Source organism: Protopterus annectens, chromosome 1.part1, assembly GCF_019279795.1.
Source record: "Protopterus annectens isolate FY-2018-M chromosome 1.part1, PAN1.0, whole genome shotgun sequence".
NCBI lineage: Eukaryota > Metazoa > Chordata > Ceratodontiformes > Protopteridae > Protopterus > Protopterus annectens.
Window position 1 is genome coordinate 299,425,925 of NC_056726.1, and position 13,634 is coordinate 299,439,558.

General features: G+C 45.0%; 1 protein-coding gene across 9 annotated transcripts in view; it reads right to left on the bottom strand.

Annotated features, from left to right (window-relative positions):
* TCF20 (transcription factor 20) overlaps positions 1–13,634 on the bottom strand; it is a 2,163,179-nt gene that overhangs the window by 293,657 nt on the left and 1,855,888 nt on the right. The window lies entirely within an intron of this gene.

A 13,634-nucleotide genomic window follows, 5' to 3' on the forward strand; every position in this document is an offset into this window, starting at 1 on the left:
TTTGTGAGGTATTTGCTTTCCACAGGAAATGCAATTAACTTTTACTGACATCGGTAAGGAGCAAGAAAAAGTTTCCTCAACGGGGTACTTAGCTTTAGTTGAAGACTTCGGTTCTGAAACACAAAAACGAAAATCTCAGGAGTCAGCCGACTGGCACTTGCGAACTGCTTCTGCTTCGGGCACTGCACGGTAAGAAAGACTGATGTAATGGTGTCGGCTGCATGTTTTATACCCCTGACGTCACAGAAGAAGAGACGGCAACTGACGCAGGACCCAATACTTTGTTAATCAGGCCGACTGAGGGCTACTGCAAGCAGATAACCCAAATGTAATGACTGCAACAGTGAAACACGAAGAATATCTGCTAGGTGTCATAACTGACAATCCCAGGTTTGACCTACATGTACAAAACAGTATTTAAAAAAATAAATAAATAAATAACTAGGCATGCAATACAGGAATAAAAAATTCCTCACAGCAGCTACCAAAATTACCCTGGCCAAAAACAACCTCTTGCCCCCGCTGTTATATGGGGGCCCAATTCTAACTAACTTACAAACCTCCTTACGAAAACAACTGGAAAGCTGATATAACAAAACTGCCAAATTTGCCCTAAATACAACACCCCTAACTCATCACTGTAAAGCCCTACATTCCCCTAAGATGGCTTGAACTCCCCCTCCAATACGTACAAATATGGTATACAAAATCATCCACAACCCACTAGCTTGTCCTGCTCTTAAGCCAATTAATTTGTATATCCCACATAAATATCTCAGATCTGAAGACAAACATCTCCTCACAACTTATAAACCTAACAAAACCCAAGCCCCAGCCTTTACTCCTGCTCTGTGGTAAACTATGGAACTCCCTTCCTTTGACAATCAAAACTGCTACTAACCTGCACTCCTTCAAAACCTCTATAAAAGAATGCTTCAACAAAGCTTGGATTTGCTCCTGTACGAGCCCAGGCTGACATACTATTACAACTTACCCCCCCTCCCCCCCTCACTCTACACATAATTCCCCCGAGGTTACACTCCTACTTTTTCCACATCTATTCCTACTATCCCTCCTCTATCACACCCTACCCTTCTCTACTCGTACTATCCTACACCTTTCACCAATATAACCTGGCACCATATTTCATGACCTCTAGAATATTAATAATCATTATAATAATCATCTATTATGTAAATAATGGTGCATCTTCCTATCAGGCTTCCCATATAATTTATGCTTGAACACTATTATGTCTGCTGAGTTTTTATTCTGACAAACTAATGTGCAGTTTCTCAAATTTTGTGCTTGAATGTTATGACTATTATGTTAAAGTTCTCATTCTAACAAACTAGTGTGTTGTTTTCATATTTGTGCTCGAGTGTTATGACTTTGTCTAGTTTTTCATTCTGTTAACTGTGTGTATCTGGAGCTTTTTCTCTGGGCATCTGCTGAAAATGGGTACCCCATGACCTAGTCTGACTTTCCCAGTAAACGAATGCCAAACAAATAAATTACACCAAGTCCTTTTCATAAACACACACTAAATCCTATACAAGATAAAATTAAATAACTGCATGTACACTTTCTCCCCATAGGGCCTTGACGGTTAGACTGAGTGAGGTCAGATTGGGATGAAGGAGCTGGCCTGTTGGGTGATTAGATCTGGTTTTAGTAGTTTCCCTTTGACAGGTGAAACAGGAGCAGGAACCAGTGCTCTCTTGGCAATAAAGGTGCCAGAAGCAGGAGTTTTGGAGATTCCTTCTGGGCCTTGAGTAGGAGCCTTAGGAGCAGAGGTGAGTGGGTGGGGTATTCATAAAGGAACTTCCCCCGTCCATTGGAAGGAGAATACATCTGTCCCCCCAGGCTAGAGGTAACGATTCCTTGTGCAGAAACATGGGAGCAGATAATGCTCACAGGAGACAAATCGGTCTTGTTTGAGGAATCACCATCTGACAGTTATGGCTTTAAACGTCTCTGTGTTCAATGACCATTCGTGGGAATTTTCCAAATCCCTGCATAGAGATAATGTTCTGTTGACATGCTGCTCTAAGAGTAAGATTCATCTGAGGGGCTAGGTGTCAGTTTGCCTGTGCTAGCCTTACAGGGGACAGGATCTTGTGCCTCCCTGCTTGTTTACGTATCACATAACTGTGGTGTTTGTCTGTGTACAACAGCAGAGTTCATGGTTTTCAAAGATGTGAGAAAGGCTGTAGGGGTTGTGGAAATGCCCTTGTTTCCTTTAAGTTGATGCATTCTTTAAGTACACAGGCAGGCCACTTCTCTCAGACTCTGCGGTCTCCTGTCCAAGCCCCCCCATGACCTGTGTAAACAGGACTTGGTTGTGTGGGAATGGAGTGAATGAAAGACCTGAATTGAGCATAACCCAGTTGCTCCACCAAAGGAGTTCCTTCTTGATGCAAGGAAGAAGGGGAATGTGGGTATCAAGAGGGTTAGAGTGCCAGGACCGCACTGATTTCAGATATTGTTGTATTTTCCTCTTGTGTAGTCTGACGAGGGGCAGCAGAGGGATGATGGCAGCCATGAGTCCCAGGGCCCTCAGAGCTTCTCTGGCTAAACAATGATCTATGCTGGAAGCATCAGGAACTCATTAGCTATGGAGGTGACTTTCAACTGAGAAACAGAGGCATGCATGGCAAATGTGCCCAGATTGCATCCCAGAAAGGACAGCTGCTGGGTGGGAATGAGCTAGGATTTTTTTGTAATTGATGGTGAACCCCAGGAGAGAGAAAAGCTGCACAGTGTAATGAAGGTGTTTTAGAGGAGTGTTCCTGGATACAGCCTGGAGAAGAAGGTTGCCCAAGTAAAGGAAGATTTGTATGCCCTGAATGCAATAAAAAAAATATAACTGGAGACGGGCATTTTGTGAAAATCTTTGAAACTGTAAAATGACCAAAGGGGGAAAGCATTAAACTGAAAATGTGCTGACCCAGTAAAGAACCTGAAAAATGTTCTGTAGGAAGGGCAGATGGGGATAAGAACATAAGCATCCTTCAGGTCTAAATATACCAGAAAAGCTTAAGGAAGTGGGGAAGTTAGAACAGTTTGAAGGAGGATAATTCTCAGAAAGATGTTTAGTCTGGACAGGTCCAGGATGGGTCTCTACTGACCCTCTTCTTTGCTTGGGAACAGGAAGATCCTGGAGTAAAATTCCTTTCCTGAATAGAATGTGGGGACCTCTTCTATAGTTCCCTGAGCCAGTACATCCTGTACAACAGGGTCTAGCAGGTATATCTGGGTGGGAGGAGGAAGGAGTATTTCCCTGTGAGTTCGGCTGCTTTCTCAAGACACAGTAACCCTCCTTGAAAATGAGGCCCACCTTGCCTGAGGTTATTGCTTCCTAAACAGGAAAAAAGAAAGCAAGTCATTTTGTAAAAGGGAATGGATGGGCAGGGTTTGGAGGGGCAGACAAGTTGAAACAAAAAAAAAAAACAGGGGTCTACTACCAAACTGTTGCCTCGCAGAAGGAGAAAACCCTTAGATTTTTCTGGGAATTTTTTCTTACAAATGTTTCTTTGCCTATGAGGAATTCTAGGATCTCGCTTGAAGAAGGAAGTTGATTTTGCTGAACAATTTCGACAGTACCTGGGAAGTGTAGGCAGCAGAGTCTGATGGTAATCTTTCACTGTCTTGTCCTGTTCCTGCACAGCCTTGCAGGTTGCAAGCCAAAAAGGGCATTGCTATCCAAGGGGTAGTCTAAAATCCTAGATGTGAAATCTTCTGTAATAGGTATAGCTAGGCAAAACACCTGATCACGGAGTTAGTGGCAGCTGTCCTGGAAGAGACAGCAACATAACTGCATTTTATACAGTGCCTGGGTATTTAAAGAGCCTCGGCCACTAAAGACTGCATATGCTGTTTTGATTCTGGAGTCTGTGTTTCAGTGATGGCCTTGCTTAAGGGCTGTAACACAAACAGCAAGTATTTGGTCACTTGGTTTTGTTAGTTTACAGCTCTGAAAGCTAAGGTGGAGAAAGTATACACTAACTCCAACTGTCCATTACTCGACTGTCCTTGTCAATGAGGAGAAACATTAGTACCAGGGAACAACTTGGAAGGTTTGTCTGAGGCCAGGAAAACTGCAAGTGACTTTGCTATAGGGTTTTTAGACAGATACTTGAGTTCATCAGGAACTCTGTAGAACTTATTTGGCCTTTCTGGAGGAGGAGACTGAGAATCAGGTGCAGAAGAGTTGGCTTGAAATGCATCCAGGTAAGCATCTAGCACTACATGAACTGGAGGAGAAGCAGGAGTGCCCATCTGTAATAAGTTGTTGCATTGTTTTTGCACCTCGGACACCTGTCTGGGCTGCCATTCAAAATGTTTCATCGTGCTTTGAAAGGTTTTGCCAAAGGAGGCTTCTTTCAAGGGGAGAATCTGGAGACATAGTCGCCCTCATCTGAGGAAATCTTTTTCTGGAGACTAACTCAGATGAGTAGTCAAGAGAAAGACCCAAAATACTGTTCAATTCCTCATCAGAGAGGAAAAGGTAGCGGCTTCAGAGACATTAAAAATCAATCCATTCTTTCTCCCTGGATGCAGAAGGGGACGTCAAATGTTTAATTTTTGCCTTTACTTTTTAGGGGTGACATCTGCCTGAATCAGTTTAGGGGGTTGTAAGCCCTGGTGCTTTTCTAATCAAGGAACTGGGGATCTTTTCCCATGCAAGGATCTGTGGGATTCTGCAAGGACCCTCCAAGACAATGAGCAGCTTGTTGTACCAGCCTCTGGTACGGTCACGGTGCAGGGCTCGTGAGAAGACGACTGACATGCTGTGGGTTCAACCACCTCAGCTGATGCATCTGACTCTAAGACGAGTGCAGGAGAATCCTCTCTAGGTCTTTTCATTTTTTTCTAAGGTGGTAGGCCAACACCTAGGCCTTCTGACATAGTGGGCTGGGCCAAGCATTTCAGAAGTTGGGTCTTGAGGAAGGTATGGCAAGATTGTAGGGTTTTAGGAAAGAATGGCTGACAGATGGAAAGTACAATTGTGTACACTTACCATAAATGTACATGTTAAGAGTGTATTCACTGTTGGAGTCATCACATTTGGGTTATCTCTGCAAGGGTAGCCCTTGGCCGGCCCGAATACCAGAGACTTAGTATTTCTGTGTCAGTTGCTGACGTCAGGTCGTCAGGAGTATAAAGTAAGGCAGCCGACGCCATTACATCAGTTTTTCTTGCCCTAACCTGTTAGGAGCCCCCAAAGTAGGAGGCCAGGTTTTGGTGGAAGAACCCCACCAGTGGAAAATAAATACCAATAAGTCCCTTGTAAAGGAGAATAAGGGGTATGGAGGGAGGGATACCAGGACTGCAACAGTGAATACACTCATCTACATTTATGGTAAGTGTACACAACTGTACTATGTTCTTTGTGTTTCACTGTTGCAGTCATCACATTTGGGTAGTTTCCCAAAGCTGAGGAAGAGGGTGGAGGCAGTCAAAAAAACCCTGCCCTGGATTTGGAGAAGAGAGGCAGGTGGTAATGCTTGGTGAAAGTGTGAACAGATGTCCAGGTGGCAGCATCCAGGATGTCCCTGGTTGGGAGTCCTCTGAGGAAAGCTGCAGTGGTGGAGGCTGCTCTGGTGGAGTGTATCCTGACCCCCTTGGGGGAGGCTTTCCATGTTGTTTGTAGCAGAAATGGATGCAGCGTGCTATTCATTTGGAAATGATTTGCTTGGAGATGGCTTTACCTTCTGCCCCTGTAGCAAAGTGAACCAGCAATTGATAAGACTTTCTGAAGGATTTAGTCCTGTCCAGATAGAATCTGAGCTGTCTGTGGACATCTAGAGAGTGAAGAATCTTTTCCCCCTAGTTCTGGGGATTAGAAAAGAAGGTGGGGAAGTGAATGGATTAGTTGAGAGCCACACTGGACACCACCTTGGGCATGAAGGATGGGTTAGTTCTGAAGGATACCCTGTCTGCATGGAAGTTGATGAATGGTTCCACAGCCATGAGAGCTTGCAGCTCAAGAGACTCTTCTGGCTGAAGTGATGGCCAGAAGAAATGCTCTCTTCCAGGAGAGAAATTTAGCTCTGCAGAAGCAGCTGGTTTGAAAGGGGGCAGGGTGAGCTTTTCCAGAACAAAGTTAAGGTCCCAAGCTGGTGTTGGTGCCCTTCTGGGGGGCCTCAAGTTGCTAGCCCCTCTGAGGAACTGTTTGATCAAAGGGTGTGAGAAAAGGGGCTGCTCAGTGGGAAAATGAGCAGAAATAGCAGAGGCATGAATTTTTATAGCAGAGAAAGAGGCCACTGTGTAGTAGGTCAGCTAAGTAATCCAGGATGAGAGGGATGGGAGGGCTGTGCCGCATTGGCTCCCTTGGCCTAGATCCAGGTGCAGAACCTTTTTCATTTATGTGCATAAGACTTTCTGGTGCTAAGATGTCTGGCCTCACGGATCACATCCAGAAGCTGTTTACTGTGGATGGCAGATTGGTTCGGGGTTAGGGAATAAGCCAGGCTGCCAAACTGAGTGCCTGCAATTGGGGATGCATGAATTCCCCTTCCCTCTGGGTCAGGAGGTTTGGAATCTGAGAAAGATGCCAAGGAGGCAGCAGGGGGTACCAGTGTTGTCAGGGCCAGTTTGGAGCTATGAGAATGGTCCTTGGTTTTTCCTCCCTTATTTTGAGCAGTACCCTGGGGATGAGAGGTAGGGGAGGAAAGGCATAGACCGATAGACTGACCCAGGGGAAGGACAGGGCATCCACTTTCCAAGCAATGCAGTGATGCTCCCTGATGCAGAATTTGCTGAGCTGATGGTTGGCGTGGGAGGCAAAGAGGTCGACCTTTGGACTTCCCCATTTCTGAGTTATTAGGGTGAAGGTACTTCTGTTGGGTTGCCACTCATGTGGGTCCAAAGACTTCTGCTTATTTGGTCTGCCAGAGTGTTGAGAGAGCCTGGTAGGTATTGTACTAACAGGTGTAGTTGCATGGAAGAGGCTGTGAGCCAAAGGGTCATGGCCAGCCTGCATAGAGGGTAGGAGTGAGTCCCTCCCTGCTTGCTGATGTACCACATCACAGTGGTGTCATCTATTTTGATCAGGAGAGCCCCTGAACAGAGAAGGGACTTGAAAGCTACCAAGGCTTTCTGCACAGCCACTATCTCTTTTTGACTGATGTGCAGAGGGATTTGCTGTGGGCTTCATTGGCCCTGTATGCACCTGCCATCCAGGTGAGCACCCCAAGTGTAAACCGATGTGTCTGTGGTAAGAGTCTGGCAGGCGGGGGGTGGCGAGAAGGGCAGTCCATTGTTGTGGGAGCAAAGAAAATCCTTTCTGAGGCAAGGAATTATAGGTAGAAGAGTTTCCAGGTCTTGAGAGTGTTGACACTAAAGGCTCTTTAGGTACCATTGTAGTTTCCTCATATGCAGTCTAGCATATGGAATGAGTAAGTACGCAAGATGCCATGAACTCCAGAGCTTGCAGGATCTCCCTTGCAGACAGCTGGGTTCTGGTGGCTAGTTGAGAGAAGAAGGCTGTCAGGAAAATTAGTTTCTCTGGTGTAAGGTAAGCCATCTGGGATGCTGTGTCCAGACTTGCTCCCAGGAAGATTATCCTTTGGGTGGGCACCTGCTTGGACTTCTTTTCATTGAGTGTATACTCCAGGGAGGTTAGGGTTTTTACAAAGACCAGGTGCTTGAGTAGCTTTTCCTGTCTGTCTGCCTGAATAAGGCAGTCGTCTAAGTATGGGTAAATTTGAATATTTCTTTGTCTGCAAAAGGCAATGGCCAGAGCCAGAGATTTTGTGAAAACTCTGGGAGCAGTACATAAGCCAAAGGGAAGCGCAGAGAACTGAAAGTGTTGAGTTCCTGCCCTGAAGCAGAGATATTTCCTGCATGATTCCCTGATAGGAATGTGGAGGAAGGCCTCTTTTAGATCTAGGGTGGCCAGCCAAGCATCTTTTTTGGACAGCATGGGTAGCAGCTGCTGGAGGGTGAGCATTTTGAATTTTGGAATCACCAGGAAGGTGTTTAGAATGGATAAATCGCAGATGGGGTGCCAGGTGCCTTCTTTTCTGGGCACGAGAAAAAGCCTGGAGTAGAAGCCTTGGCCTATCTGTTCTGCAGGAACGTGCTCTACTCCCCTCATAGACAGCAGGGAAAGGATTTGGTTTTGAGCCTCTGCCCACTGATTTGGTGGTAGATCTGGGAACCCTTTTGGGGTTGGAAGGGTGTGGAAGGAAAGTTTGTATCCCTGGGACACAATTTTCAGAACCCATTGGTCATTGGTAATGGTGGTTCAGGTGTTTGAATGAAGAGAGAGTTTTCCTCCTAAGGGCTAAGTGAAGGTGGGCAGAGGGTGGGGGCGGAGGAGGTGAGTCATTGTGAGTTCTTATCATAAGGGGGTGGCTTAGAATTCCCTGGTTTTGAAGTGGGGGTAGTCCACTGCTTAGATCTCTGCATTCACTGGGGCTGGTGTCTGGGGGGAACTGTTTCCACAGAACCTGGGCTGGGCATGTTTACTCGGAGCAGGAAAGGACCAGTGCTTGGAGGGACAATGCCTGCTAAACTTAGGGGGCTGGACCTGTAAGAAATCCTTAACTGTTTGCATAGATTTTGCTTTCTCTTCCATCTTTTTTAAGACCTTTTCTGCTTAGTGCCGTATAGGTTACCTTTGTGCAAGGGGGCATCCAACAATTTGGATTTTACATGGTCTGCCCGGGGTTGCTCCTTAAGCCATGCATGTCTTCTAATTACAGATCCAGTGACTGCTCCACTGCAAGAAGCTTCTAGGGCATTTAAATAACAGTGCAAAGTGTGTTTAGTTACTTGACTTGCAGAATGCATTAACTCTGGTAAATCTTTTAATTCTGCCCAAGCAGGAAAGAAAGAAAATTTTTGTTTAAGGAGTTCTAAGGTATGTTGCTGAAATTTCAGGATAAGGAACTGACAATTTAGCTCCCTGATAGCAAGAGTGGCTGAGGTGTATACTTTTTTACCCCATCTGTCCAAAGCTCGGGAATCCCTGTCTGGGAGGGTCGGATTCTTAGCAGAGGTTGCTTTAATCCCTTTTGGCCCTTGAGAAATGACCTCAGGGTCAGCTGTTGGATTTTTAAAAAAAAATATTTGTGTGCGTCGGGACTCTATAGTACCTGCCACGTTTTCTGGGAGCAGGAGGTAGGGCATCAGGAGTCGAGTTGGATTCGAGGAAAACATCCTCCACAATATCCAGGACTGGGGGGATGACCAAAGGTCTGTGCTGTGGAAGACCTAGGAATTTCCTGCGTCTCTTTTTTGACTGAGGGTTGTCCTGACTCTCCCATTCGAAATGCTCCCTTAAAGTATGGAGGGTTTCCCCAAAGGAAAAATCCTCTGGGGGGGGGGGGGCTGAAGGAATGGAGTCCTCTGCATCAGAATCCTCATAAGTGGAAAGGGGCTGCATGTCTTCATAGTCAGATGCATCAGAGTAATCTGACTCTTGATCAGATAAAAATACAGGGGACAAATCTATTTTCCTTTTGGAAGGGGGTAGCTTGGCTTCCCCTGATCAGCATGATAAGGTCTTCTGCCATTTTAAGCATTTGAGACTGAGGCAAGGTAGCAGGCGCCTGTGAGAGGGCCATCGGTTTCTTGGGTGTAGTTCGAACCCTGGGCCTAAGAAACTGTCGTTTTTGAAAGAACAGTAGTAATGAAAGAAGACATTGGTTTCTGTTGAGATTCAGTAGTGCAAAGGACTTCCTCGGAAGCCAGTGCCTGCTCAGCGGCTCCAGACTCATCCAAGGTAGAGATAGCCGCAGGATCCTTAGTCGAAGAAGAGTTTTGTGACATACCGGACTCCGAAAGGGTCTCGGTAGCGGCCTGTGAATCAACTGAAGTGGGCATCAAGGTCTGCACCTCACTGAGTACCGGAGAACTGACGACTAGCTTAACGGAAGTGTCAGTAGATCTGGACGATCTGTCTTTATTTTTACGTTTTTTTCAGAAGATCTGCTGTTGGATGGCTTACTGAAGCCATATCGGAATTGGAGGACTGTAAGCGAAAATACCTGGCTACAATAAGAGCCTGATGACAGATAGTTCTGGCATTGAACAAAGCACAGAAGCAACAAAGGAGGACCTTGTGGTATGGGCCTAAACAAGTGACGCAGTAAAAGTGGAAGTCTCAGTGTGATATTTGCTTTCCACAAGCGAGACAATTATTAACTTTTTCTGACATCGGTTAGTGCAAGAAAAAAGGATCCCAAACGGGGTACTTAGCTTTTGAAGACTTCATCTTCAATTCGGTAGACGAAACTCAGGTAGCGGCCGACCGGCACTCATGTGAACTGCTTCTGCTTCGAGCTCCACGGCAAGAAAGACTGATGTAATGGCGTCAGCTGCCTTACTTTATACTCCTGATGACCCGTCAGTCCTCAAGCGACAGCAACCAACGCAGAAATACTAATTCTCTGGTATTCGGGCCAACCAAGGGCTATCCTGGCAGGTATAACCCAAATATGAAGACTGCAACAGTGAAACACAAAGAATATCAGGATTTATAGTCGTGTTCGGGACCTAGACAGGACAGGCATTTAGTGCGCAAGCCTTTGTACAAAATCTGTCCAGTCCTAGATGACATCTAACAATTAGCAAAAAGGCACTTATCTGACCTAACAAGTGAAGCTATCGTACAGAACACACAAATGAATACAGTCCATTGGGTGCAAGGGCTTGTGTTCAGGCTGATGGTGAGAAAGTTTGAGGATCTCATATATGCATGCTTCATTGTATATCCCAATGCCTACAAGCTGAGGTTATCACCTGGATGTATGTAGAAGGAGGGTAAAGCTTTGATACCCTGGCCGTGCATGTCTGCAACAGTGACTCAGTCAGCACATCTGCTCTAAGTAGTATTTCATAGGACACCTGGTATGTGAGGGTATTACTTAAAAAGGTGATCTTGAAATTGGATGCATATGTTTGATTTATGTTCGATGGAGACATTCCAGAAGCAGATTATCTGGTGCTGTTGAGGTCAGTTTTCTCTTTTTTTGCTACCAACTTATTAATTTAAGCAATGGAGATAGGGTGGAAGCAAGACTTTCTTTTTTGCTAGAATTTCTGTCATTTGTGTGGGGGGTTTTCCAGGTTTGTTGCTATAATAGAGATGTAGCAGTCAGTATAAAATGTGAGTTGAGTTTATAAACTTCTCCACCCCCCCCAAAAGAGCAAGTATCTATCCCGGCAGAGTGCAGCCTCCCAAACATCTCTGATGTTCAGGTGAAGGCCGCCCTCTCCAAAGCAAAAAACACTGCTTCCATGGGACCAGATGGTGTCCCGGGTTGCGTCCTACATGAACTCCGAAGAACTAATCCCTCAAGTAAAACTGCTGTACAATCTCAGCCTCACTACAGGATATGTGCCCAAAGAATGGTGTACAGCAACAGTGGTCCCACTCCACAAAGGTGGCGCCTCTGCGGACCCTGGAAACTATCGCCCCATAAGCCTGACTAGCCTAGTATGCAAGGCTATGGATAGGATCATCATGGAACTCATAAACAAAGACATTGGGGACCTACAGACACTAGATCCTACCCAATTTGGCTTTGTCAAGGGCAGATCCTGCCTTTTGAACCTGGTGACTTCTTCGAAACAGTCACCAAGGCCATAGATGAAGGGGAAGGTAGTCCACACAGCCTATCTGGACCTCGCAAAGGCATTTGACACAATACCCCACTCGGGCATCATAGATACGCTATCCAGCCTAAATATAAACCCCTATGTCACAAGATGGGTCGCAAACTGGCTCAAAGACAGAACCCACAGAGTCAGAGTTGCTGGAGCCATGTCAGACTCGAAACCGGTCACAAGTGGCATCCCACAAGGTTCTGTCCTGGGACCTCTCTTGTTCGGTATTTACTTTTCTGAGGTACAGGCCAACGTGGGAGGACTATGGCTCACCAAGTTCACAGATGACTCCAAACTGGGCGCCATAATCGACTCTCCAGCTGACACAAACATCCTTCAAAAAGGTCTCTTAGAGACGGATAACTAGTGCCAGAGCCATGGTCTAAAGCTAAATGCCAAAAAGTGTATAGTCATACCCTTTGGCAAAAACAATGTGCCCACAAATTACCACATAGGTGGTAACCTATTAAGTACAGAGAAAGTAATTGGGGATCTAGGGACCCAAGTTGATAGCAATCTCTCCTTTGACAACCACATTGCCAAAGTGGTTAGAAAGACCTTCTACATAGCCCACCTCATCATGAAAGGATTCACATCTAGATCAAGAGAGGTAATTGTGCCCCTTTATTCATCCCTCATCAGGCCCATCATAGAATACAATGCCCCCTTTGGGATGTACCTTACCAGACACCTGCAGCAATTAGAAAGACCCCAAAAGTACCCCACCAAGAGGATCAAAGGACTCAAACAGATGCCATATGCTGCTCGGTTAAAAAAAACTCCAGCTCTACTCAGTTGCATACCGTCTACTTCGAGGTGATCTATGCCTGACATATAGAGCTATGTCCAACCCAGAATTAATGGACATGCTCCACCTCAGTAAATCTAAATCCCTTACAGCCACGCGCTCGAGGGACTTGAACCTCAGCACAGAAATAAATAGAACATGCTGGAGGGACAGATTCATAACCCAGAGGCTCCCTTCGCTCTGGAATAGAATTCCAATTCATGTTAGGCAGAGCACCTCACTGACTCTCTTCAAGAAGAATCTTGATGAGTGGATGGGGGATTGTAGGTTTGTTCCGGGGATTACTTCCGTGTCACTATTAGACAGAGGCACAGTAAACTAAACTTTAAAAAGGGCACAGTATACTCAAATCAAGGGGTGGCGTAAGCCAAACACAATCGGGCTAGGCTTATAAATGCCCCAGGGCGGATAGCCTAGTATGAACCTATGAACCTATGAAAAATAAAATGCAAACTTTGAACTGCTGATGCTAAAATATCATCTTCCATACCAAATACTTACAAAAAGTTCCTTAAAAAGCAACTTCCTTTACTTACATTTTCCCCTTTAAAGCCTCTTGACACATCTTCACTGCTACATACAAAATTTTAGTCACCACCTTGAAATAAAAAGCCTTGCTGAAAAGTTACTGTTTTCATATATATTCTAAGCTCCATACATGCAGTTTTAGGGGGATATATAGATGCATTACAAGGGAAATCTGTTTACTTACCAGTACTCCTCACTGCTACACATTTCCCTCCCCTATCACAAATGGAGCAACTCTTCCTTTCAATACAACATTCCATTTCCTTTGTCACAGATATTCTTCAGAATATCCATATTGAAATCATATCAAACGTGTTCATTGATACCAAATGTAGTTTTTGAGAGACAATTTACATCCTACAATTGGTAACATAGAAAGCACAGTACTGTTCTTCTCTGTAGATGAGGTAATTTATATTTCATGCTAAAACTGACAGCAGATATTCTGTTACATCAATTTACACCCATGTCACTTTTATCATGTATACTTCTCCTTACTAGCAATTTTATGCCTAGCTTGTAACTCTTGACTAACATGATTTTTACATAGTTGCAATTTCACACGTTTGAACTCGTGTCACATTTTTGCAAATCTTTAAATGTTTTTGGAAAAAAAACAGACTAAAGGAAGAACTATGTACAATAGAAAGAACAAAATCCCCATGCATTACTGCTG